Here is a 25104-nt window from a genome sequence, read left to right as displayed (position 1 = left end):
GTTTTGAAATCCATAGGCCTCCTGAATATGTAAACGATGTACTGCTTGCATTCCAGTTCTTGTCCTTGTAGCCAATGGCTTTTGTGTTGCCTAATAGGAGCCAAGGTGATATAGAAGATTTGAATTACTACCAAAAAATGTCATGTAACCACAATCTAGCTCAAATCCGAAAACGAGGCGTCAGTGAAGTACAACACTTAGCACTGAATCACTTCTATTACAGACACGAATGTACGGACAGAGCAGAACTGCCTCCAGGACGGAGAGTGCTGCTCTACAAACATAAAATACTCCAGAATATACAAACATTACAAACATAAAACATTCCGAGAACCTTGTAGGAAAGATAAATACTAAATATTAAATATTTGCTTTGATCCGATTTCAATAGGCAACCCGCCACGCACCAGCCAACGACGCTAACCACTGCCCCACACTGGATTGCATGCAACACAGCTCGGGGCTGTAGTCTATCGGTCAAGTCCGATTAATGAAACTGATATGAGCGATACAAGTAACAGCTGTGTGATTCGCTATGGGTTTGTTTAGCCAACATGAGAGTATCAAAGAGGTTCTCAACAGACACAGGTGGGAGACATCGCAGTTAAGTCTTACCCTCAGAACTTCGAAAGCCCAAATGCAGATTCTAGCGAGTTACTACATCTTCCAACATATATGTCGCGTTAACGGCGAGGAATGTAAAAAAAGAAGTTGGTACTCGTGCAGGAGGGTAATCTCCAGTAGAAGTCTTACACCATTTCCGGAGAGCAAATGTAAAATCAGACAAATATTCCTAGTGAAGTTTCGTAATAACACAAAAAATTTCGCTGAACGTTGAACCCTAATTGAAACAAAACCAACAGGCGGAAATCGGCGGTATGACAACATTAGGTGTCACATCACGTAGTACAGTTCGATTCTACTACGGAGCTGTTCTCCAACGCCTTCTTTGGTACCGAGCGAGGTGGCGCAGTGGCTAACACACTGGACTCACATTCGGGAGGACGACGGTTCAATCCCGCGTCCGACCATCCTGATTTAGGTTTTCCGTGATTTCCCTAAATTGCTCCAGGCAAATGCCGGGATGGTTCCTTTGAAAGGGCACGGCCGAGTTCCTTCCCCGTCCTTCCCTAATCCGATGAGACCGATGACCTCTCTGTCTGGTCTCCTCCCCCAAACAATCCAATCCCTCTTTGGTGGACAGTAGCTGTTCACGATATATCGTTACAAGATAGAGGAACTGTAGTTTGTTTGAACGCACAACCGATATTTACTACGTTTTTAATTCTTGTTATGCGGCAATTAGGATGCTGAAGCCAACGTTTCGTCTTCTAATGTTGGAGACATCCTCAGATGTTACAAAGAGTATTAGTATTGTCAATTTTTTAAAATTTATTGTCTTTCAGTACGTGCCCAGAGCCATGTCAACAGTGGACAGACGATACAACAGTACAACAGTGTGATTCGACAGTTCAGACTATATCAGGTTTAAGCCGTACCCTGGTACGAAGTTACATAGTCTTTGACGCGCCACGTTCGCCATGCAGGCGATTTTCGTGTCAGTTACGACCATACGAAAATACGGGCGAAACAACACCGAGCCCCCCCCCCCCCCCCCCCCAGCGGAAAAATCTCTGACCCGACCGAGCAAGGGCCGCTTCGCTTAGCAATCTGCTCGTTTACCCCGCAGCTACTAAGGTGGACTTGTCAGAAATAAGGCAACCTCAACAAACCTCGCTCTTGTCCGAAAGTCATACGACATCACTACTCGACCGTTGCGCCTTTACGTAAAATCAGTGCACCTTGCTGTTTTTGAGTTTGAAAATAGAAACTGAGGTTTCATAGACTCTGGTATTGTCTCTAGCATTTCGTTAAGCACAGAAACATGCCTTTGATCGTGGTCTAATGTTCGTAGAACGAAGATCACCAAGGAAGCTGGAGTAGTTCCGCATGACGAGGGGGAAGTGGGTTAGTGTTATGAACGACACTGACACACTCCCAGGGAAGAGCCCGCCCGGTTCGTTGGTCCGTGCTTGTGAAGCAATGGCAAATTAGTTGTCAGCGGCGACCCACTCCGCCTCCCTATAGTGCATCAGGTGGAAGCGACACGCTTACGCACAGTGGCTTGTTCCACTCTGCACGTCTCGGTACGCCCCCAGCGGCCACACTCACCAGCGAGGCGTGCTGGATGGAGCTAACGAGCAACGAGCGCTGACTCAGCGGTCCGGGTTTCGACGCTCTCGAGAACGCCGCTGATTCACTCGCAGCGAGCCACAACACGCGCAATTGTGGCGTCGCCCCTCAGTTTAGAAGCGACGGACCTCTCTGCCAGTCATTGAGCAACCATTGCCACCGAAAAATACTGATTTTGAACAAATAACATAAACATCAATTGTTCTGCAGGTAAGCGGAAAAATTTATGCGAGTAACCGATCATCATGAATTTGTTCTGTATGAACACTGTAGCACTGCTGCAAAACAAACAAAAAAAATTGTAGATGTAGAACAATAATAAAAACATTTACAACTGATGATGATGATGATGAGGTCCCATACTCCTAGGAGCGTAAAGGAGACCCGCACTGCCGAATAGGCAAGGTCCTAGCGGAGGTGGTTTGCCATTACCTTACTTATTGACTGAACAGGCTGGGAGTCAATGTCAGTGATAAAAATAAGAAAAAAAGATATACATTGTCACCAGGAGGAATGGCATAACGAGCCCCTACTACCTGCATCGAAAATTTCTGTCTGGTGCCGACTGCATGGAACTGCATTGCAATAAATGAGCGACAAATTGATAGTAAGGTGTCATCTTCCTAAAAGAAACATGAAGTATGTCAGACGCAAAGTTAGCTAGGAGCAATTTCGCTAATACCGTGTGACACAGTCTCTAGCCGTGATAATGCTCTCAATTCTGCAAGAAAGAGACTGTGTTGAAATAAACATTATGAGCGAGCCCAAGTCATTATATGAACTCCTTCCCCCTCCCCCACTACCCAATTGCCCTCACCTGCGTATTGGTTAATCGCCACATAGTGCTGTCGGCGCACTCGACACTTTGTGTCATTGGGAAGAAGGTAAATCGCGATTCGTCGGATCACACTACACGCTTCTAGCCGGCTACCGTCCAGTTAAGAATATATACTGCTATGAGCAATGGCATTTTGCAAGATAGCAGTCTGCAAATGTCCATTGCGTGCACTTTTCGCTATGTTCGCTCAGAAGCTGATTGCGATGGATCAGCAATGACTGAACTGTAGCGTTTGAAACCGACTGTTAGAGAAAGACTCACTCTCTCGCACCTTCAACCTGCCACCTTACACAATTCTTCTGTATAGTATAGACGCTTGTACATGATAGTGAAATGGGCATCGTGAAGCTATCGCCCAAGATTTTTGGGAGAGATTTATGTAATTATAGGTTACTTGTTTTTTCACGTGTTTTTGCGTGAGGTACTTGGCATTCTAATTTCGTATGAACAATACTAGTGCTTTGTTCCAAGTCACACCTTTAATAGAACATGTGAGGATAGATATTTTATTTTCATTGTATCATCTGTTTTCACAAACCGCTTATGTCATTGTCTTTCCACTCATTAAATAATGCTACGTGATTTGGTAAGACCATGGCGTTATTTTTCTACCTTTCGCAAACATGTGTTTCTATAAAACACGTGGTCTGTTGAAGGAGAATTGTATGCATCATGCATGAGCTTTTGTATCCACTTTCTTAACGATATAACAGTTTAAATAAGAATCTCAAATAATTTAGATCTTTTAAGGGAAATGTTTTCGAATATTCTGTTCATTATTCAAAATCCTCATTTCTGATCGTTCAAACGAAGTTCACGAAAGAAATATCTTCCAGAGCGATATATTTAAAGTCAGAGAACTTAAACTAATTTTAACAGGAACAGCGTTTTTTAATTTCTAACAAAATTTTCAGTAAATGTGGTAAATGGTGGTTGCACTGGATCTTCAAGATAGGTGTTTGGCTACCATGAAGCTGTCGATACTTTGCCATTAAATTAGTCATTTTACATTTCTTAGGTATTACAGACCACAGTGTACAAGGCGCTCTGCATTTCAAGGATCACTTCTATAAGTGGTGATTGATCTTCTCTCAAAAGTACCATAAGATCAGTCGAAAAGGCTAGGCGATAATTTATCCCGATTTAGTTTGTGTTTGTTATTCCGATGCACCAGGAGAAAGATGTCCTCAGTCCGAAGACTGTTTTGATGCAGTTCTCCACACTACTCTATCCTGTACAAGACTCTTCATCTCCGAATAAGTACCGCAATCTACATCATTTTGAACCTGCTTACAGCATTCATCTCATTGATATCCCTCTACAGTTCTTACCACTCCACACTTCCCTCTCAGAATCTGTACTATCAGCTGAGCCCTTGTTCTAGTAAGGTTATACCGCAAATTGTTTTGTTCCCCAAATCTATTCAGTACCTTCTCATTAGTTACGTGATCTACCTATGTAATCTTCAAGTCCATAGCCAGTTTACCTTTTATATCCTCTCTAATTAGCCGGCCGCGGTGGTCTCGCGGTTAAGGCGCTCAGTCCGGAACCGCGCGATTGCTACGGTCGCAGGTTCGAATCCTGCCTTGGGCATGGATGTGTGTGATGTCCTTAGGTTAGTTAGGTTTAAGTAGTTCTAAGTTCTAGGGGACTGATGACCACAGATGTTCAGTCCCATAGTGCTCAGAGCCATTTGAACGATTTTTTGAACCTCTCTAATTCGACCATCATCAGCGATTTAATTGGCCAAATTTCAAAATTCATCTAATACTTTAAGTTTATAATTTCCTAATCTAATTCCTTCAGTATCATCTGATTTAACTATAATACATTCCATTATCGTTGTTTTGCTTTTTTTAATGTTCACCTTATAACCTCCTATCAAGATGCCATCTATTCTGTTTATATTGTCTTCCAAGTCCTTTGCTGTCTCTGACACAATTACAATGTCATCGGATAATATCAAAGTTTTTATTTCCTCTCCCTGAATATTAACCCCCTCTCCAAACTTTTCTTTTGTCTCCTTTACTGCTTGCTCACCTATAGACTGAATAACTTCGGCGACAGGCTACAGCCCTGTCTCACCCCCTTCTCATCTACTGCTTCCCTTTCACGCCCCTCGACTTTTATAACTGTTGTCTGATTTCTGTATAAATTGTAAATAGCCTTTCGCTCCCTTTATTTGACCCCTGCTACCTTCAAAATTTCAGAGGGTGTACTCCATTCAACATTGTCAAAAACGTTTTCTACGTATAAAATACTATAAATGTTAGTTTTTCTTTCCTTAACCTATCTTCTAACATAAAATACTATAAATGTTAGTTTTTCTTTCCTTAACCTATCTTCTAACATGTTCCTACATTTCTCCCGAATCTAAATTGATCTTGCCTGCGATCGGCTTCTACCAGTTTTTCCATTATTCTGTGAAGTATTCCTGTTAGTGTTTTGCAACCATGACTTATTAAACTGAGAAGCGGCTGTTTGGCTGTTAAGAGATCAGGTCGAAAATCAGTCGTAAGTAAAAAAGGGAAAGCTGAATCGTGGAAGGAGTATACTAAATCTCTACTAGGATTACGAAATTGAAGGCAATACTACAGAAATCGAAGAGGATGTAGTTGAAGATAAGCTGGCAACTACGATGCTGCGAGAATAATTTGACGGAGCACTGAAAGCCCTAAGTCGAAACAAGGTCTCGGGAGTAGACAACATTCCGTCTGAACTACAGAAAGCCTTGAGAAAGTTAGCTATGACAAAACTCTACCATCTGGTGTGCAAGACGCATGTCGCAGGCGAAATATCCTCATATTTCAAGTAAAATATAATAATTCTAACTCCAAAAAAATCAGGGTCTAACAGATGAGAAAACTGCGGGATATTCACTAAAAGTAGTGAGATTGCGATATCATTTTCTTATGGATAATATTTTGCAGAAAGGAGAAAGTTTTCAGGGAATTAAAACCCGGGTCGTAAGACGCTACTCACTCAAAGGTTAAACTTTAAATGTAGCGACAGTTTTCAACTGTTCTTAATTTTCTTCATTTAATTCTGATTTTGAGTATTTACTTTGTTATTTCAGAGGTACCTTGTTGGGAACGTCAGATTAAATTGAAAGTTATTTATTACAAACATTAGAGCTAACACGAGGTGCTGTCAAGAGGGCGAAGAAGTGGACAGACGTTGAGAGAAAACAAGTGCTGCAGGATTGCGGTCAGTGGCGTGGGTAGGAGTTAGTAAATGTAATATTCCATACGAATAGATAAAATCTCAGCAGGTACATGTTTGTGCTGGGTGAAGCGTGTGCATGCTTGGCCTTATCAGTAGCAGTACATTCCGGCAGGCGTACTTTAACGGACAACCAATGCTGCCTATGACACAATGAATCTAAGTAGACATTACTAAAGTTTCCTTTAAACTGTGTTATAGATCTTAGTATTACCGTTTCGTGTGCACAGAACAAAATTACTTATCTTGTATTGTTGGAATGACCAGACGTTTGTTCCCAGAATGAGATTTTCACTCTGCAGGGGAGTGTGCGCTGATATGAAACTTCCTGGCAGATTAAAACTGTGTGCCGGACCGTGACTCGAACTCAGGACCTTTGCCTTTCGCGGGCAAGTGCTCTACCAACTGAGCTACCCAAGCACGACTCATGCCCCGTCCTCACAGCTTTACTTCTGCCAGTACCTAGTCTCCTACCTTCCAAACTTTACAGAAGCTCTCCTGCGAACCTTGCAGAACTAGCACTCCTGAAAGAAAGGATATTGTGGAGACATGGCTTAGCCACAGCCAGTTTTAACCCGCCAGGATGTTTCATATCAGCGCATACTCCGCTGCAGAGTGAAAATCTCATACCGGAAACATCCCCTAGGCTGTGGCTAAGCCATGTCTCCGCAATATCCTTTCTTTCAGGAGTGCTAGTTCTGCAAGGTTCGCAGGAGAGCTACTGTAAAATTTGGAAGGTAGGAGACGAGGTACTAGCAGAAGTAAAGCTGTGAGGACGGGGCGTGAGTCGTGCTTGGGTAGCTCAGTTGGTAGAGCACTTGCCCGCGAAAGGCAAAGCTCCTGAGTTCGAGTCTCGGTCCGGCACACAGCTTTAATCAGCCAGGAAGTTTCAGACGTTTGTTAAATATGACCTTTACTTAACTCGGTTGGCTTCCGTGTTGGAGGCATGGTACTGCCTCTGCTCTCGAAACGTAGATACAAAACGCTGATCTATGTAAGACAGGGGTTCAATATGTAATATGACACATTTTTTTTCTGGTAGCAGGTTGGTTTTATTCGGGATTTCAGTACATTATATTATTCCTCACTCTTTTGGCTACAAAGCCCTATTTTTCAACACAATCTCTGTTCAGTGAGTCGGCCTTACGACACTTTACTGGGAGGGCCTTTATGCCCGCGTCATACCGCTCTACTGGTTGACGTCGGAATCGACGCCTTGCTGCAACAATAACTTCCCCACTTCTTCCCGTGGCGTGCATCCTTCATGGGCCCAAACAGATGGGAGTCGGAGGCTGCGAGGTCCGGCCTGTAGGGCGGATGAGGAGTAGCAGTCAAATGAAGTTGTATGAATTACTCTTGGGTGCACAGACTCATGTGAGGCCTTGCATTGTCACAGAGACGGAGAAATTCGTTTGCATTTTTGTGGCGATGAACACGCTGAAGTTGTTTCTTCATTTTCCTGAGGCTAGCACAATACAGTTCAGAGCTGATCGTTGCACTTAGAGGGAGGAAATCAAACTGAATAACCTCTTCACAATTCCAGAAGACTGTCGCCATTACTTTATCGGCAGAGGATGCAGCTTTTAGCTTTTTCTTCGGAGGAGAGGTGGTGTTGCGTCACTCCATAGATTGCAGTATCGTTTCCTGTTCGGAGTGCCCTGTGTTTTATCACTGAGTCGATGTTCGACAAAAAATTGTGACGATAAAGGTCGTAACAAGCAATCAATTTCGTGCAGGTGGTCATTTATTGCTCTGTGTGGTCTGTTAGGCTGAGTGGAACACATTGGGCACATGCGTTGGAGTACACCAACAGAGACGTCCAGCAGTGAAGTGTTTGTTTGCGATCCGTCGACCACCTCCAATGAGAGTGACTGCACGTTCCAACATTGCAGGACTCAAAGATGTGTGCGGCCGGCCTTTATGCTGGAGATCAGACAGGTTTGCGCAACCTTGTTGTGATGATGACAGACGTCTCGCCCAACGACTCACCGTACTTTTGTTCGCTGACCTGTCTAGTTAGACATTCTGCAAGCGCTTGAATATATGCGATGCTCTGTTTTATGCCAAAAGAAACTCAATGACAGCTCTCCGCTTGGAAGCCACTCCGGTTACAGAAGCCATTTTGAAGGCTATGTAGAGCGTCGCCACCTATTGGAACTTCATGAAGCTATAGGGGTTGAAGCGGGAATATTCCGCGATGCCCCACAACAAAGTCCGTATTTTTTTCAACCGAAACTGCCCTAGAAGAGAAAAAAACGCGCCTCATACCATCATTTCATTGTAAGAAGTATCTACACATAGTTTTAAGGAATCATCTAACATCAACCGTATTGCAGGTTAGGACAGGTAGAGAAATCTGATGAACGAACAGACGCTGTATGAGACGGACCACGTAACAGAAGTAGTTTTCAGTTCAGGGTAACTGCAGCTAAGTAATCGATGTTTCTGAAATAAACCGTTCTCGGCGGTATATGAACTTCTACAGCAACACGATCAATTTCGAGACGTGAAATCACATCTTCAAGTGTACATAATTCAATAAAACATTTAAGTCAGTAACCGGACAGATGTTATTTGAGACCACGACCTCTCGGAGTGGCCTCGCGGTTTGAGGCGTCATGCCACGGACTGCGTGGCCTATCCCGCCGGAGGTTCGAGTCCTCCTTCGGGCATGGGTGTGTGTTTTGTTGTTAGCATAAGTTAGTATAAGTAGTGTTTAAGTCTAGGGACCGTTGACCTAAGCAGTTTGGTCCCTTAGGAATCACACACATTTGAACATTTTTGAGACCACGGAACCGGTCGTGCTCCTGTAAACGTTCACATGTACCTGTAAGCGATTTATCACAGAAACAGGGACACACAGTAAAATTCGCTGGCACGCGGTTTCTAGACGTGGAGAAGAGCTTCCACGCTCGCTTGTTCAGGGAAGCATTTGATATTCACAAACATAATGATAATTTCAACAATAAAGTAGGAACCCTCAAGGATCCTAGATACCCATGCTGCAGCGGACGAACATAGCAGGTACCGAGGGGAGAACGAAAGTGGTAATCACCAGGGCGGCGCGACAGTAGAGCCTTGCCGAGGCCGTGGCGGCTTAGAGCCCTCCAAAGGGCGTAGCCACAGAAGGGAGTGGAAATGCACGCTGCTTCTGCAGTGTCACTTCACATTTCTGCCGCATCGTATGATGCCAAAGGGCAGCGAACGGGTGCTGCACCAAATGTGCTAGTTGAGAGAAGCCTTCCGATTTCTGTCGACTGAGGAGTGCGGCGAAATGCAACAGTGGAGGAAGCAAATGTCACAGGTGGGAGTGCGTAAGTTACTTGCCCCTCCAGCAAGTACTTTTGCTGTTCAAGTTACGATTCGTCGATCTGCTGTGCAAATAAAAAAGAATTGCAGAAAACATTTTGTAGCTGATGATATTATAGGAGTTTCTGATCATTCTGCATATAGGCATGTATGTGATGTTAACCTTGTAAACCCATTTTCGGCAAATCAGAGATCATAAAATGTACTTCAGGTCGAGTACTGTTCAAAGCAGACTGTCAGATTTAACTATGTTGCCGACAGAGTACGATACAGGTGCTAAACTGGAATTCAGTGTAGGATGGGAAAAACTGGCCGGTTAAAACCGGCCGGCCGAAGTGGCCGTGCGGTTAAAGGCGCTGCAGTCTGGAACCGCAAGATCGCTACGGTCGCAGGTTCGAATCCTGCCTCGGGCATGGATGTTTGTGATGTCCTTAGGTTAGTTAGGTTTAACTAGTTCTAAGTTTTAGGGGACTAATGACCTCAGCAGTTGAGTCCCATAGTGCTCAGAGCCATTTGAACCATTTGGTTAAAACCGAGAGCGATATTTTAGTTGTGAATAACCGATTTTTTTTAATTATTACCGAGTAAAGAAAACGAATTGTGAGTTAGCCGGAGCAGCAGCGCTAAAATTTTTCTTTCATTTTAGTTAAGAAAAGAACAATTTTTTATTCGCAAAATTTGAATTGGTTTGAAATATCACGTTATTGTAGAAAATGGGAAAAGCGATCAGTGCTATTCTAATGATAATGTGACAATGTCGACAGTAACGAGCAACAACCAGTGACATAAGAAGTTGTACAGCATTGCTAAGATAGTGATGTCCCCGTTGCCGTGGGTCGTGGCGTAAGGACGCGTGTACGTGCAGTGTCCAGGACCACCTGGTCTGTACTGTAGTTTCTCGCTGTCGTCGCCGGACATCTGTTGTACGGCAGGATGGTACCAACCTTAGAAAGTAAATATTTTTATGAAATGACATAGCAATGAAGTATAATTCATTTGCTTTGAAAGATTAAAGATTTGTCTGCCATTTCTACGAAATAATGAAAGAGGAAAGAAATCATGGCAACGGCAATAAATTGTAGACTTACCAGCAATTCATTCATAGTGTACAATAAAATTAGAAAGTAACTGATTTGCTGCCTGTGTCTGCATAATATGCCTTTATTATCTTACAGCTCTCCAAAACGGACAAATTAACACGTCAGTTTTCACTTTTCAGCATTGACTGTTCGTAATGCCCAAATAGTACATGATGCCCCATTACATGATTTCTGAGCTGAGTTTAAAAATTAGAATCAACAGGAAATACAGGTGCGTTTTTGTAGTTTTCAACCACTTATCAGTTTACGAGATAAACAGCGAAAAGTGGAAGGAGTAAGTTTTCTTTTATTTGCCTATTTAATATTTTGTTTCTATGTATCTTCAAACTGGGAGAGTCAAAATTTTTCAATCTTAGTTCGTCTCATATTTTTGTTACAGGAACAAAAAATATAAATTCGGTTATATCAGAAAGCGATTATTGTAAGAGGTCTTAATAGTCAGCTAAAAGTGGCTTGGAAAAGAAAACTTCACTGACGTAAGGAACAAAGCTGAAAGCAAGGAAACGAAAAGTAACATTACAATAGAAACTCAATTCCTGGAAAGGGGCATTTTTTCTCAAGTAATAACTACAGTCGTTTTTCTTTTATTTCTTACTAAGAGTTGTCGAGAAGAAAATGAAATGTGTTCTTTATTACACATCATATTAAATCCAATGTACAGTTGCTGCTATAATAGGGCATGAATTTTACATTACTTTAAATTATTTAGGAATTTGTTGAATTTGTAATTTATTCACTATAGTGAAGCATTTAATTCGCTCTGTGCAGTATTTTCATCAACACTGTTTAAGTACAACGTTTATTAAATTTAGCAATATTTATTAAACCTTATGGAACTGGCGAAATCCTGAAGAAATTGCAGATTGGTAATTTTATGGTGGTGGGTTGTGGGAGAGCGGCGTAGTTTTAGCAGTTGTGCCAGGAGCGCGGGATCACGCGAGTACGGCTCTGTATGACGGGTATAGAACTATAATCTCCGCCTGCGGGCTCGTCTGCAGTGGGCCACCAGCACGTTGACTGTCGATAGTGTTCACAGCCACAGTCCCTCTCACTGTAGAGGTGTCGCTAACCCCCCCCCCCCCCCCCCCTCCAAAGATGTAAACAACCTTGCATGAGCAGCACCTTCTAGACGGAGGGGATCCGACAGCACATCAGTTCCAGTCATTGCAACTGGAAGGAGGTACACGGCTCGTGTTGTCTGTAGTTCAAACAAGCATAGACGGCCAATACCGCGGCTCGATCGCGTCCACATTGGTACTTTGTGCCAGGAAGGGCTCTCAACAAGGGAAGTGTCCAGGCGTATCGGAGTGAAACAAAGTGATGTTGTTCGGCCATGAAGGAGATACAGAGAGACAGGAACTGTCAATAACATGCCTCGCTCAGGCCGCCCAAGGGCCACTAATGCAGTGGATGACCGCTACCTACGGATTGTGGCTCGGAAGAACCCCGACAACAACGCCACCATGTTGAATACAATTTTTTCGTGCTGCCACAGGACGTCGTGTTACGACTCTAACTGTGTGCAACAGGCTACATGATGTGCAACTTCACTCCCGACGTCCATGGCGATGTCCATCTTTGCAACCACGACACCATGCAGCGCGGCACAGCTGGGCCCAACAACACGCCGAATGGACCACTCAGGATTGGCATCACGTTTTCACCGATGAGTGTCGCATATGCCTTCAACCAGACAATCATCAGAGACATGTTTGGAGGCATGCCGGTTACGCTGAACGCCTTAGACACATTGTTCAGTGAGTGTAGCAAGGTTGAGGTTCTTTGCTATTTTGGGGTGGCATTATGTGGGGCCGGCGTATGCCGCTGGTGGTCGTCAAAGGCGCCGTAACGGCTGTACGATACGTGAATGTCATCCTCCGACCGATAGTGCAACCATATCGGCAGCATATATGCGAGGCATTCGTCTTCAAGGACGACAATTCTTGTGAATGACTTCCCTCAGGATAACGACATCCCTCGAGTGACCAGCATGTTCTGCAGACATGAACCGTATCGAACACGCCTGGGATAGATTGTAAAGAGCTGTTTATGGTCGACGTAACGCTCCAGCCACTCTGAGGCATCAACGCCGAATCGCCATTGAGGAGTGAGACAGTCTGGACGAACAGTGCCTCGATGAGCTTGAGGATAGTATGCCCCGACGAAAATATGCCTACATTAATGCAAGAGGACGTGCAACTGGGTATTAGAGGTACCGGTGCAAGCAATCTAGACCACCACCTCTGAAGGTTTCGCTGTATGGTGCTACAACACGCAATGTGCTGTTTTCATGAGCAATAAAAAAGGCGGAAATGATGTTTATGTTGATCTCATTTCAATTATCTGTGCAGGTTCCGGAACTCTCGGAACCGAGGGGATGCAAAACTTTTCTTGATGTGTGTATTTTTGTACGATTCGTTCAGAAGGGATTACAAGTAGCTGAGAGGAATAATTATAAGCTGTGTGTTATAAAGGTGCGTATATTGGTAGACACACTGGCGCCAGTGCACGCACTGGCAGCGACACGTGTGAGCTGGCGCGGCTGCGGCGTCCCATTACCGGCGCCAGCTGCGGCTGACAGCGAGTGCGACGCGCGGCCGCCGCGTCACAGTGCCAAGCCAAGGCGTGAAACCGGGCAGGCAGCAGACAGCGAAACGTCACGTCACGCGTCTGCTAAAACAAGGGCAGCACTGTCTCCGGCACTGTGCGATTCAGTTTTGTCTGTAGTTCACCTTCGTAACCTAGGAGCTTTACCGCGATGCGTCTCAATTACATGTTTTCGAAAAATATTCAAATGGTTCAAATGGCTCTGAGCACTATGGGACTTAAGTTATGAGGTTATCAGTCCCCTAGAACTTAGAACTACTTAAACCTAACTAACCTAAGGACATCACACACACCCATGCCCGAGGCAGGATTCGATCCTGCAACCGTAGCGGTAGCGCGGTTCCAGACTGTAGCGCCTAGAACCGCTCGGCCACATCGGCCGGCTGACTCTTGCATATACCATTATTTATACACGTCTGACGATGCTGGCGCTGATTTTGTGTTTAGCACTTCAATGCCACTAACGCTCCTGTATGTTAGGACATGATTTTAAAAAACAGATCTAAAGGTGGTCATTATAGACTGAAACCGGTAGTGTGATGACAAAAAATTTGTGACCGTAGACGGAAAGCAAAGGAAATTTTATAACATTTAAGTATCTGGCACAGGGTCCGCGGAGCACTATGACACTATTTCTCTAACGTCCTACTCTTTAACAGCTGGTGGGGAGAAAGAAAATTTAAATCTTTCCGTACGAACTCAGATTTCTACTATTCTAATTACGAGGATCAGTTCTCCCTACGTAGGTGAGCGTCAACATAATATTTTCATGAAATTTCAGTCACTAACTACCTCCTCTCGTCGCAACGAAAACGCCTTTGCTTTAATCATTGCCACCTCATCTGATGTATCATATCCGTGACACTCTCCCTCTTGTTTCTTTGAATTTTTCGGCGTCGTTCGTCGATCCTCTCTGTTAAGGATCCCTTAATACGCATTAATACTCCAGAAGAAAACGGACAAGGTTAGTGTAGGTGGTCTGTTACGTAAACCTGTCACATCTTCCACGTGTTCTGCCGTTAAAACGCTACCTTTGGTTTGCCTTCACCAGAATATTTTCTATTTGATCGTTGCAAGTTAAATTGTTCGTAATTGTTATCCTAGTTGAGTGACAGACTTTAGATTTGTGTGACTTCTCATGCAACCGAAATTTCACATGTTCTTTTAAGTACTCATGTGAATGACCTCACTCTTCATTGTTTAGAGTCAATTGTCACTTTTCACACCATGCAGATATATTGTCTAAATAGTTATGCAATTTGTTTGGGTCATATGATGAATTTGTAAGACGGTAAAAGACAGCATCAGCTGCAAACAGCCTAACAGAGCTACTCAGATTGTCTCCTAATTTGTTTATATAGATTAGGAACAGCAGAGGGTCCATAACGCTTCCTTGGAGTTCGACAGATGTCTCTCCCCTATTACTCGACGACTTTCCGTCAGTTACTAGGATCTGTGACCGTTATTACAGGAAGTCGCGAATCCAGTCGCACATCTAAGATGATGCTCCGTAGGAAACGTTTCTAAATGACCGTATCAAAATCCTTGTGGAAACCAATAAATACGGAAACCGTAAAGTTAGTTTCTTTTAGTATTTTAGCATTTTTATAACAACATACGACAGGACACCCTCTAACATTTTTGTGAGTTTAGTGTAATGTTTTGCGAAATATCGCATTCTGTGATACTATATGGTAGTTACACGACTATTCAAGTACTACATTGGAACATAACGACCGATCTCGATAACATTAACTAAGCGAAAATTTGTGAGTAAATTCTGCAAGTAATTAATTACGAGGGCAAGTGAAAAGGTATATGCCTGTCAGAGAGGCTGTGCTGATATCAAAGGCTTCTTCTTTTACTCTGGAACATGTTGCGCAAGTATAGTTTAAATCTGACGCATGAAATATTTAATTGAGTTAGTAGTCGTGTGTGTTTTGTTCAAATGGAAGAAATCAACATCCGTGCAGTCATCAAATTGTTTGTTCTAGTTGTTTCACCTTCGACGTAAGTGTCGCTCCCTCATTTTCAACAGTCAATAGTCGACTGAATCCAAACGTGGCCAGCCGTACTTTTGAAGGCTGTGTTCGGGAAAGTCGTCCCAAAACTGCGGCCTCAGAGGAAAATGACGAGAAAGTGACAGGAGATGAAATATCTATGTAATGAAAAGCGCCGTAGGTATATCGGAAGAAAGGAAAAAGTAAATTGTCCCTTGAGGTTCGCCCATTAGAAAAATTTGGGTTCCCAATTTTCTGATGGGAGTGACTGCAGACCAAGAAAGGGGAAGTTGGTATCATCTGCAGGACAGACAGTAAGCTTTGGGATGGTCTTCTTGGAACTCCTGTTATTGATTACATTCCAAAGAGTTAATAATACTGTCGAACACTACACAGAACGAAAAAAAAGCTCAAGAACGGAGCGAGGTGGTAAAAAATGTTTCGTTTTTATTTATATTTCTTTTAGTTTAGCTGGGACGAAGCTCGTTCTCAAAGAGGTGATTAGGCAGTGATTAGGCAGCTCGAAAATGAGGAACTCCAACTGAGATTTGTTGGTACATTAGCCACACTGTTTTCTTTCTTTCATTTATTTTTGCATATAAATATAAATGTACGTGGAAAACTAAATGAGTACAGTTAAATGACTTACATCGAGACAGGTGAGAGTTTTACAGGACTACGTAAAATGCGCTCTGGGAATCGATCGAACTGACTCGAAAAAAGATAACCAAGAGCATTGACATAAAAGCAATAATGAAAATAACGCTTTTGAACAAAACAAAATACGTTCATTCACTGCCTGGTTGACAAATTTTTACCTTGCTATATCTTTACTCGGCCACAGAGGGTTCGCATTAGGACTGGAGATCAACCCCTCTTCCGGTTACCCTGAATTTCGTCCTCCGTGCTTTCCATAAATAGATTAAGTCGAATTTAAAAAGACGCGACTGATTTTCTTCAGCGTCCTTTCCTTATCCATACTTGTCCTAGGCCTCTGATGCTGTCATAGCCGAACAAGCGTTAAACCCTAACTTAATTTTATGTATAACCGATTAACTTATTATGTTAAGTACGTGTGCTGCATCTGCAAAATAATGAAGGATAGAAACGAATGCAAGGTATTATTAAACAATCCAAATATTCACTCCTTGTTGATCCATCATGGACAGGGGACATCAGCTGGGCAAGTAATTATTAATATTAATGAAATTCGTCACCAGCCGTGTTATGAGATTTTACTATATTTTATTTTGAATACCAGTTTCGGCATTCCACTACGCCATCTTTAAGCCCCATATGCCTCTTTTAAAATAAACGATATTGTCATACAGTGTCCTATATTCTGGATGGCGTGAATTCAAACCGTTTCAAAAACGCTTCATTCGAAGCAAAACTGTTAAGTCTTCGAATGAAATCCGTCCAGGCGATAGCAGCGTCACCTTGTCATGTAGTATTAGTGAACGTGCTGTCTGGGTATAGAATGGGGAAGACGCGTGATCTGTTTGAGTTTGACCGGGGGCAGGTTGCGATGGCCCAGAGGCTCGGCACGAGCATTTCGGAAGCTGCTCAACTTGTTAGGTGTTCCAGTAGTGCTGTGGTGAGTTTCTTCAACACGTGACGAAACCAAGGTGAAACCATGTCCAGACTTTATGGGGTTGAGCGGTTATCCTTCATTACTGTTAGATGTCATAGGTTGGACAGACTGGTAAAGCACGACAGGCGGCGAACTGTGGCGGAACTGACATCAGAATTGAATGCTGGGAAGAGTACAAGTGTGTCATAACACACAGTACACCGAACACTCCTAACGATCGACTTCGGCAGGCGACGCATGTGCCGATGTTAACACCATATCGGCAACTGCGACTGAATTGGGCACGTGACCATCGGCACTGGACGTTGGTGCAGTGGAAGAGCGTTGCATAATCTGATGATTCTGGTTACCTTCTTTATAAAGCCGATGGGAAAGCGCGAATCCGTCGACTTCCAGGGGAACAGCTCCTTGACACGTATACTGCGGGATGGAAATAAGCTGGCAACAGCTCTGTTATGCTCTGGGAAGCATTCACGTGGGCATCCATGTGTCCAGTGTAGCTCGTGCAAGGCACCATGATGGCAACGGAGTATCGTAAAGTGGTTGCAGACCAAGTACATCCCTTCATGGCGATCATGTTTCCCGACGGCAGTGATATTTTTCAACAATGTGCCATGTTATAAGGCCAGGAGCGTGATGGAGTGGCTCGAGGTACACAGTGGCGAGTTCCAGTTGATATGTTGGCCCCTCAACTAATCAGATATGAAACCAATCGAATACATCTGGGATGTGACTGAGGGTGGCCTCAGAGGCCATCGCACACCTCCCCGGAATGTACGGGAATTAGGTGGCTTGGATGTTCAGATGCGGTGCCAGCTCCCTCCAGCGACCTACCAAGACGCCAGTACCTCAATGTCATGACGCGTCGCTGCAGTTGTTCAAGCAAATACCTGCTGTTAGGTAAGTAGTCATAATTTTCCGGCTGATCAGTGTAAATAAAAACTGAAGAGTAATTCCCTTGCAACGTTGCTCGATGTCTTCCTTCATGAACTTGCGAAGTATCTCGTATCAATCAAGGAACTTGATTTCTTCAAATCTCGCTAACTCTAAATAAAGGGTGCCTCAAAAGCTGTGATACAGCTTCAAAGTAGTATAGCATCCAAGCTAATTAAGATATGGAGATCGTGTTTGGCTTATGGGGCAAACTCACGAAGTTCTGTTTGTGCATATCCCAGATTGTAGTGAGTGAAGCATAATGACAACGGCTCAAGAAAAGGCTTCCTAAAACGGTATATGAAGCACCCTTCCTCGCGGACGTCGATGGTACAAGAATTGTATGCAGACAGGACGCGTTGATGTTAGTCATCATATTGGACGATCTGGAACAAGTAAAGTTAACACAGAAAGGATGCAGTTGGCTTTTCAACGTTTACCGCAGAAGTCAGTATGGTGGGTGTCGCAGCAGCTGCAAATCCCTAGGGTGACTGCGCACCGGGTCGTTCGGAAGCGTTTACAAATGTATCGATACCGACACATTGCAGATGAAAAGCCACAAAATACGCAATTCGCTATGGACGTCATTTACCGTTTACAGGAGGATGCAAATTTTCTAAGCGTAGCCTTTTATAAGGAAGTAACATTACACTGGTGTGGTAAGGTAAACAAACACAGTGTTTGCATCCGGGACACAACCAATGTGCATACTGTTACGGAAGAGGCAGGTGACAGCCTCAAACCGGATGTTTAGTGTTGCTCGATGGTTAATCGCATAGTGGCACCATTTATGTTTTGCAGCTGTTTGCAGTACCACAACTGGCTGGCTACAAAGACAGTCGTTTCCTAACAACTTGATGCACTGCCTCATTCGGCAGTTTAAGACGTTTTATAGGTGTTTCCAGATCGCTGTCACGGACAGAGCCTACCAAAAGACTGTCAACCATATCAATGATTTAAAAAAACTAAATCGTTGCTGTCATTGGCACAGCTAATGCGGATTTGTTGCACCATCTACGGACAGAGCTTGAATACAGACTGGATGTTGTTCCTGCTACCAAAGGCGCACATGCTGAAATTGACTGAATGGCATAAAAATGTTGTGAGACAGTGTGTCACATAAACCAGTTATAGTGTGAATATCATAATTAGTTTGGACGCTATTACACAGTAAAGTTGTACCGTCGCTTTTGAGACACCCTGTATATTATTATACTTCCAAAAGTTGTTAATATTGAGCTGTGCTCAAGATGAGAATTGTTTGATCATGATCCTACTGTCTTTAGTTATTTGTGCACACTCTTCGTTCATTTCATAAAAAAATACCTGTTGTGGAAGAGACACAATACGAAATGTTTCGAACATGGATGAAAATATTTTGCACTCTACAGTCTGTAGTAGTTAGTAACCTGTATTACGCTCTTATTGCCTTTCGTTAGTACATGTGTACGGCTCTGTTTATGCAGTGCAGTTTGCGGGAGTTTGTCTTTACATTGATAGTTTAAAAACTTACAGTGGATAAGCTGTGAACAACAGAGAACAATATGAATCGAATTTATGTATAATTTTAAGTAACAATAATAATAACACTACCAAATAACATCCATTGAGCTACTTCTGCTTCTGTAAAAAAAATGCACGTCGCCTGCTGTTTTCCTTTTCTGCGAGGCAGGTCTGTGATGCGCGTAGCCTGTGTTTTAGGCGGCGTTGAAATCAATCTCACTGCAATAGTCGCATGCTGACTGAGCAGGAGTTGCAATCGGTGCGTGCAGAACAGCTGCGCCACTAGTCGTAGAAGTATTATAGAGCTATTGACAAAAGAATTTCGTAGTGTTAAAGTACAGGGTGTAACAAAACTACTTATATAATATTTTATAGTGTTTAGAGGAGATGAAATGAAACATTTATTTTATGCGGCAAAAGTCAGAGGTGCATCGTTTTCGCGCCAGAGGTCCATAAAGGTTTAGTGGCTACTGATGTTCAGAGACAGTGTTCAAACCGTCGTGAGATGATTGTTGTGTTAGAGATGTCCTCTTAAGGCTGTTTTTGTGAAGTGAGGACAAAGTGATTTGTGTACGAGAGGCCGATAGACATTGCAGAAGTACCTTATGGGAATTACCGATGTCACTCTTCATATTGTCACAAGACTAATGAGCAAGATGTGTCCCTCTGCTCGCTGTATTTTTTTTTCTTTCAAAGATAACGAGAGGTGGTGGGACAGTTAGTCAGTAGTAGAGTAAAAAACAGGAAAATGAAGATTAAGGTGACACTGCCAAATAGATTCTCATCCTGCGACTACACATCGACGTCAGCTGTTTGCAACACATGAGAATTTGTGCCGACCGGGACTTGAAACCGGATTTCCAGCTTATCGCGAGTGGCCGCCATATCCATTTCGGCGGTTCCAGCAAGCCACCGGTACCGATCTAAACCTCCATATATCACGTAGTCACAACCCTTCCGTTTGTACAATTTGTGATTCGATCACAAGGAGACAAATGTTACGTCGTCATCGAGGCATGGGTACATCATTGATGGTTACAGTGTGTTTATACAGTGTCTGAGTCTTGACAATAGTGTCCTTCAGATACACGTACATTTCTGGAGGAATAGACTGTCACAGCTGCCGTAAACATTGCGAAATAGAATAGCATCTGGAACTACGCACAGACGTCATCAGCTTGCGTCACGTGATGTTTAAGGTCACGTCGATATATGGACAGGAAAAGAATGGGGAAGGAAATCAGCCGTGTCCTTTCGACGGAACCATCCCCACATTCGCATTAAACGAGAGGACGGAGGCTTGAAGCGCCAACCCCCGAGCACAAGGCCATTTGCTCCGCACTTGGGTTACATGTGCGGGTACGTTCTGCAACACTGTGTCACATCAGGACATCTCGTCGTTTTAGAAAACAAACTACGCCTATGTCACATAAATGGTTAGTGTAGATAATGGCTCATATAAGCCTCCACCATACGTCTAAAATGCCCAGTTTTATCACTTCTACATTCATCAGGCTTCATTCACTCTATATTGCAGTTACGACGATTCGAGAAGTTATGCTTTTGGCAGTTTCCATTTCGGAGCAGCAGCCTGAAAACCAGATCATTTAGAACCCGGTATGTGCTGAGGTACTGGCTGAATATATGCTTGTTGAATAGAACATAAGGCCGGAATATAATCACTTCGTGCTGGGGAATGTCAACGTTTAACACTATTGTTGTTACTATTCCTAGTATTTTCGCAATCTGCTGAACAATGTTAAAAATGGTCTACTAGCGGGCATTAGAAGAACACTTACGAAATTGCTAACATCAAAGAAATTCTCCAACAGCCGTGTACTGTGCGATATTATTTTATTTTTAAGGCTACCAGTTTGAGCGTTCCACTATGCCATCATCAGGTCCCCGTACGCCGAAACTGGCAGCCTTCAAAGTAAAATATAGTAACATCGCAGAATACTCTGCTGTTGGAGAATTTCATTGATATTGACAATTACTTAACGAGTCGATGTCTATTGTCCATTATGTATCGAAAGAGAACACTTACGAATGCCAACATTTCGTTACTCGATTCACCAAGGCCGGCCGGTGTGGCAGAGTGGTTCTAGCTGCTTCAGTCTGGATCCGCACGACCGCTACGGTTGCAGGTTCGAATCCTGCCTCGGGAATGGAGGTCTGTGATATCCTTATGTTAGGTTTAAGTAGTTCTAAGTTCTAGGGGACTGATGACCTCAGATGTTAAGTCCCATAGTGCTCAGTGCCATTTTTTCAGTTCACCAGTCTGGTCACTGGCGTCTGATATCACCTGTAGGAGTCTAAATAATGCGTAGAAGGATCTAGTTACTCGCTGACCCGTAAATAGTGAGCGGTGATTGGATTCAGAGCAAGGATGACAATGTTCAATGAATGCAATCTGTCGTAACACAATAAATATTAAAATTACAGCTGACATGGTTTTTATTAATCAATGACGTTAGTGCCGATCAAGAGTAATTACGCAGTAGATGCGATGCACCAGAGTTCTACAGTTTAGTAATTGAAACGTCCTCGGTCCCGTGTTTGAAACCCGCCACTACTTAGATTTTGATTAAAATCAGCATTGGCGGCCGAAGGCTTCCGGCATATGGAGTCGCCCTCATTCTGCCAACAGCCTTGTCAAAGAGGGCGGAGGAGTGGACAGAGGTTCAGGGCACCCTCTTGTCCTTGGGGTCGGATACTGCCCCTAAAGACGGAACAATTAGCAATGATCAACGGCATGAGGATGCAGAAGGCGATGGAAACCACTGCATTAAAGACACATAACGTGTATCCATAGAATATGTGGCCTGTAACTGAAAAAGTGTCATGATGATGATCCCTCCATTGTCAAAAGATTCCGGAATAGTCCTCCATTCGGATCTTCGGTAGGAGACTGCCGAGGGGAAGGTGATCACAAAAAAAAAGATTGAATAATCAACGAAAGGATAACGTTCTACGAGTCGGGGCGTGGAATGTCAGAAGCTTGAACGTGGCAGGGAAGCTAGAAAATCTGAAAAGGGAAATGTAAAAGCTCGATCTAGATATAGTAGGGGTCAGTGAACTGAAATAGGAAGAAGACAGGGATTTTTGGTCAGATGACTATAGGGTAATACCATCAGCAGCAGAAAATTGTGTAACGGGAGTAGGGTCGCTATGAACAGAAAAGTAGGGCAGAGAGTTGTGGACAGTTCAGTGGTAGAGTTGTTCTAATCACAACCGACAGCAAACCAACACCGACAACCAGAGTTCAGATATACATGCCGAAGTCGCAAGCTGAAGATGAAGAGACAGGGAGACTATATGAGGATACAAAGTGTAATATAGTACGGGGAGATGAAAATCTAATCCTCATGGGGGACTGGAATGCAATTGTAGGGGAAAGTGTAGAAGAAAAAGTTACAGGAGATTATGGGCTTGGGACAGGGAATGAGAGAGGAGAAAGACTAGTTGAGTTTTGCTGTAAATTTCAGCTAGTAATAGCGAATAATCTGTTTAAAAATCACAACATGGGGAGGTATACGTGGAAAAGGTGGTGTGATACGGGAAGATTTCAGTTAAATACTTCATGGTCAGACATAGATTCCGAAATCAGATACTAGATCGTAAGGCGTACCGAGGAGCAGATATAGACTCAGATCAGAATTTAGTAGTGATGAAGAGTAGGCGGAAGTTTAAGAGATGAGTCAGGAATACACCAAGAAATGCGATATGGAAATACTAAGGAACGACGAGAGACGCTTGCAATTCTCTAAGTCTATAGATATAGCGATAAGGAATAGCTTAGTATGCAGTACAGTTGAAGAGCAATGGACATCTCTCAAAAGCTTCGTCACAGAAGTTGGAAAGACAAACATGGGTACAAGCAAGGTAGCTGCGAAGAAACAGTAGGTAACAGAAGAAATAAACCAGTTGATCGACGAAAGTAGGAAAGGGAAATTCAGGTATATAGAGATACAAGTCACTCAGGAGTGAAATAAATAGTAAGTGCAAAGAAGCTAAGACGAAATTGCAGCATGAAAAATGTAAAGAAACCGAAAAAGAAATGTATGTCTGAAGGGCTAACTAAGCATATAGGATAGTCAAAACAACCTTCGGTTAAAATAAAAGCAAGTGTACTAATATTAAGAGTGCAACGGGATTGCCACTATTAAATGCAACGGAGAGAGCGAATAGTTGGAAATAGTACTTTGAGGCCTCTATGCGGGGAAGGGTTTGTCTGATGTGATAGAAGAAGAAACAGCAGTCGATGTATATGAAATAGTGGTCCAGTATTAGAATCAGAATTTAAGAAAGCTTTGGAAGACTTAAGATCATATAAGGGAGATGGGATAAAATTCTATCACAATTTCTAAATTCATTGGGAGAAGTGGCAACAAAACGACTGTTCATGTTGGTGAGTAGAATGTATAAAGCTGGTTACATACCATCTAACTTTCGGAAAACTGTCATCCACACAGTTCCGAAGACTGCAAGAGCTGACAAGTGCGAGAGTTATCGCACAACCAGCTTAACAGCTTATGAATCCAAGTTGCTTACAAGAATAACATACAGAAGAGTGGTAAAGAAATTTGAGGATGTATTAGATGATGATCAGTTCGCATTAAGGAAAGGTAAAGACACCAGAGAGGCAATTCTGACATTGCAGTTGATAATCGAAGCAAGACTGAAGAAAAATCAAGACTCATTTATAGGATCTGTCGATCTAGAAAAACCGTTTGACACTGTCAAATGGTGCGAGACGTTCGAAATTCCAAGGAAAATAAGGGTAAGGCATAGGGACATACGGGTTATATACAATATGTACATGAGCCAAAATGGAATAATACGGGTGGACGACCAAGAACGAAGTGCTCTGATTAAAATGAGTGTAAGACAGGGATGTAGTCTCTCGCCCCTACTCTTCAAACTGTACATCGAAGAAGCAGTGATGGAAACAAAAGAAAGGTTCAGGAGTGGAATGGAAATTCAAGGTGAAAGGATATGAATGATACGATTCGCAGATGACATTGCAATCCTGAGTGAAAGTGAAGAGAATTACAAGATCTGCTGATCGGAATAAATCGTCTAACGAGTACAGACTATGGATCGAGAATAAATCGAAGGAAGGCGAAAGTAATGAGAAGTAGCAGAAATCGAAACAGCGAGAAACTTAACATTGGGATTGATGGTCACGAAGTAGGTGAAGTTAAGGAATTCTACTATCTAGGCAGCAAAACGACGAAAGGAGCAAGAAGGACATAAAAAACAGGCTAGTACGGCAAAAAGGTCATTCCTGGCCAAGAGAAGAGTACTAAACATTTGAGGAGAAATTTCTGAGTATGTACGTTTGGAGTACGGTATTGTATGGTAATGAAACATGGACTGTAGGAAAACCGAAAAAGAAGGGAATAGAAGCATTACAGACGAATGTTGAAAATTAGGTGGGCTGATCAGGTAGGGAATGAGGAGATTCTGCGCAGAGTCGTAGAGGATGGGAATGTGGAAAGCACTGAGAAGGAGAAGGGAAAGGATGATAGGACATCAGGCAATGACTTCTATGGTACTAGAGGAAGCTGCAGACGGCTAAAACTGTCGCGGAAGACGGACGGGAATACATCCAGCAAATAATTTAGGACGTAGGTTGCAGGTGCTACTCTGAGGTGAAGAGAGAGAGAGGAACTCGTGGCGGGTCGCATGAAACCAGTCAGAAGACTAATGACTCAAGAAAAAAGTAGTTATGATCGATAATAACTTACATGGATGGAGTTGGAGAGGGGTTGGGCGGTGTTTGAAGGGAAAGGGACGGAG

This window comes from Schistocerca nitens, chromosome 2 (genome assembly GCF_023898315.1).
Source record: "Schistocerca nitens isolate TAMUIC-IGC-003100 chromosome 2, iqSchNite1.1, whole genome shotgun sequence".
Taxonomy (NCBI): domain Eukaryota; kingdom Metazoa; phylum Arthropoda; class Insecta; order Orthoptera; family Acrididae; genus Schistocerca; species Schistocerca nitens.
This window is presented reverse-complemented; position numbering follows the sequence as displayed.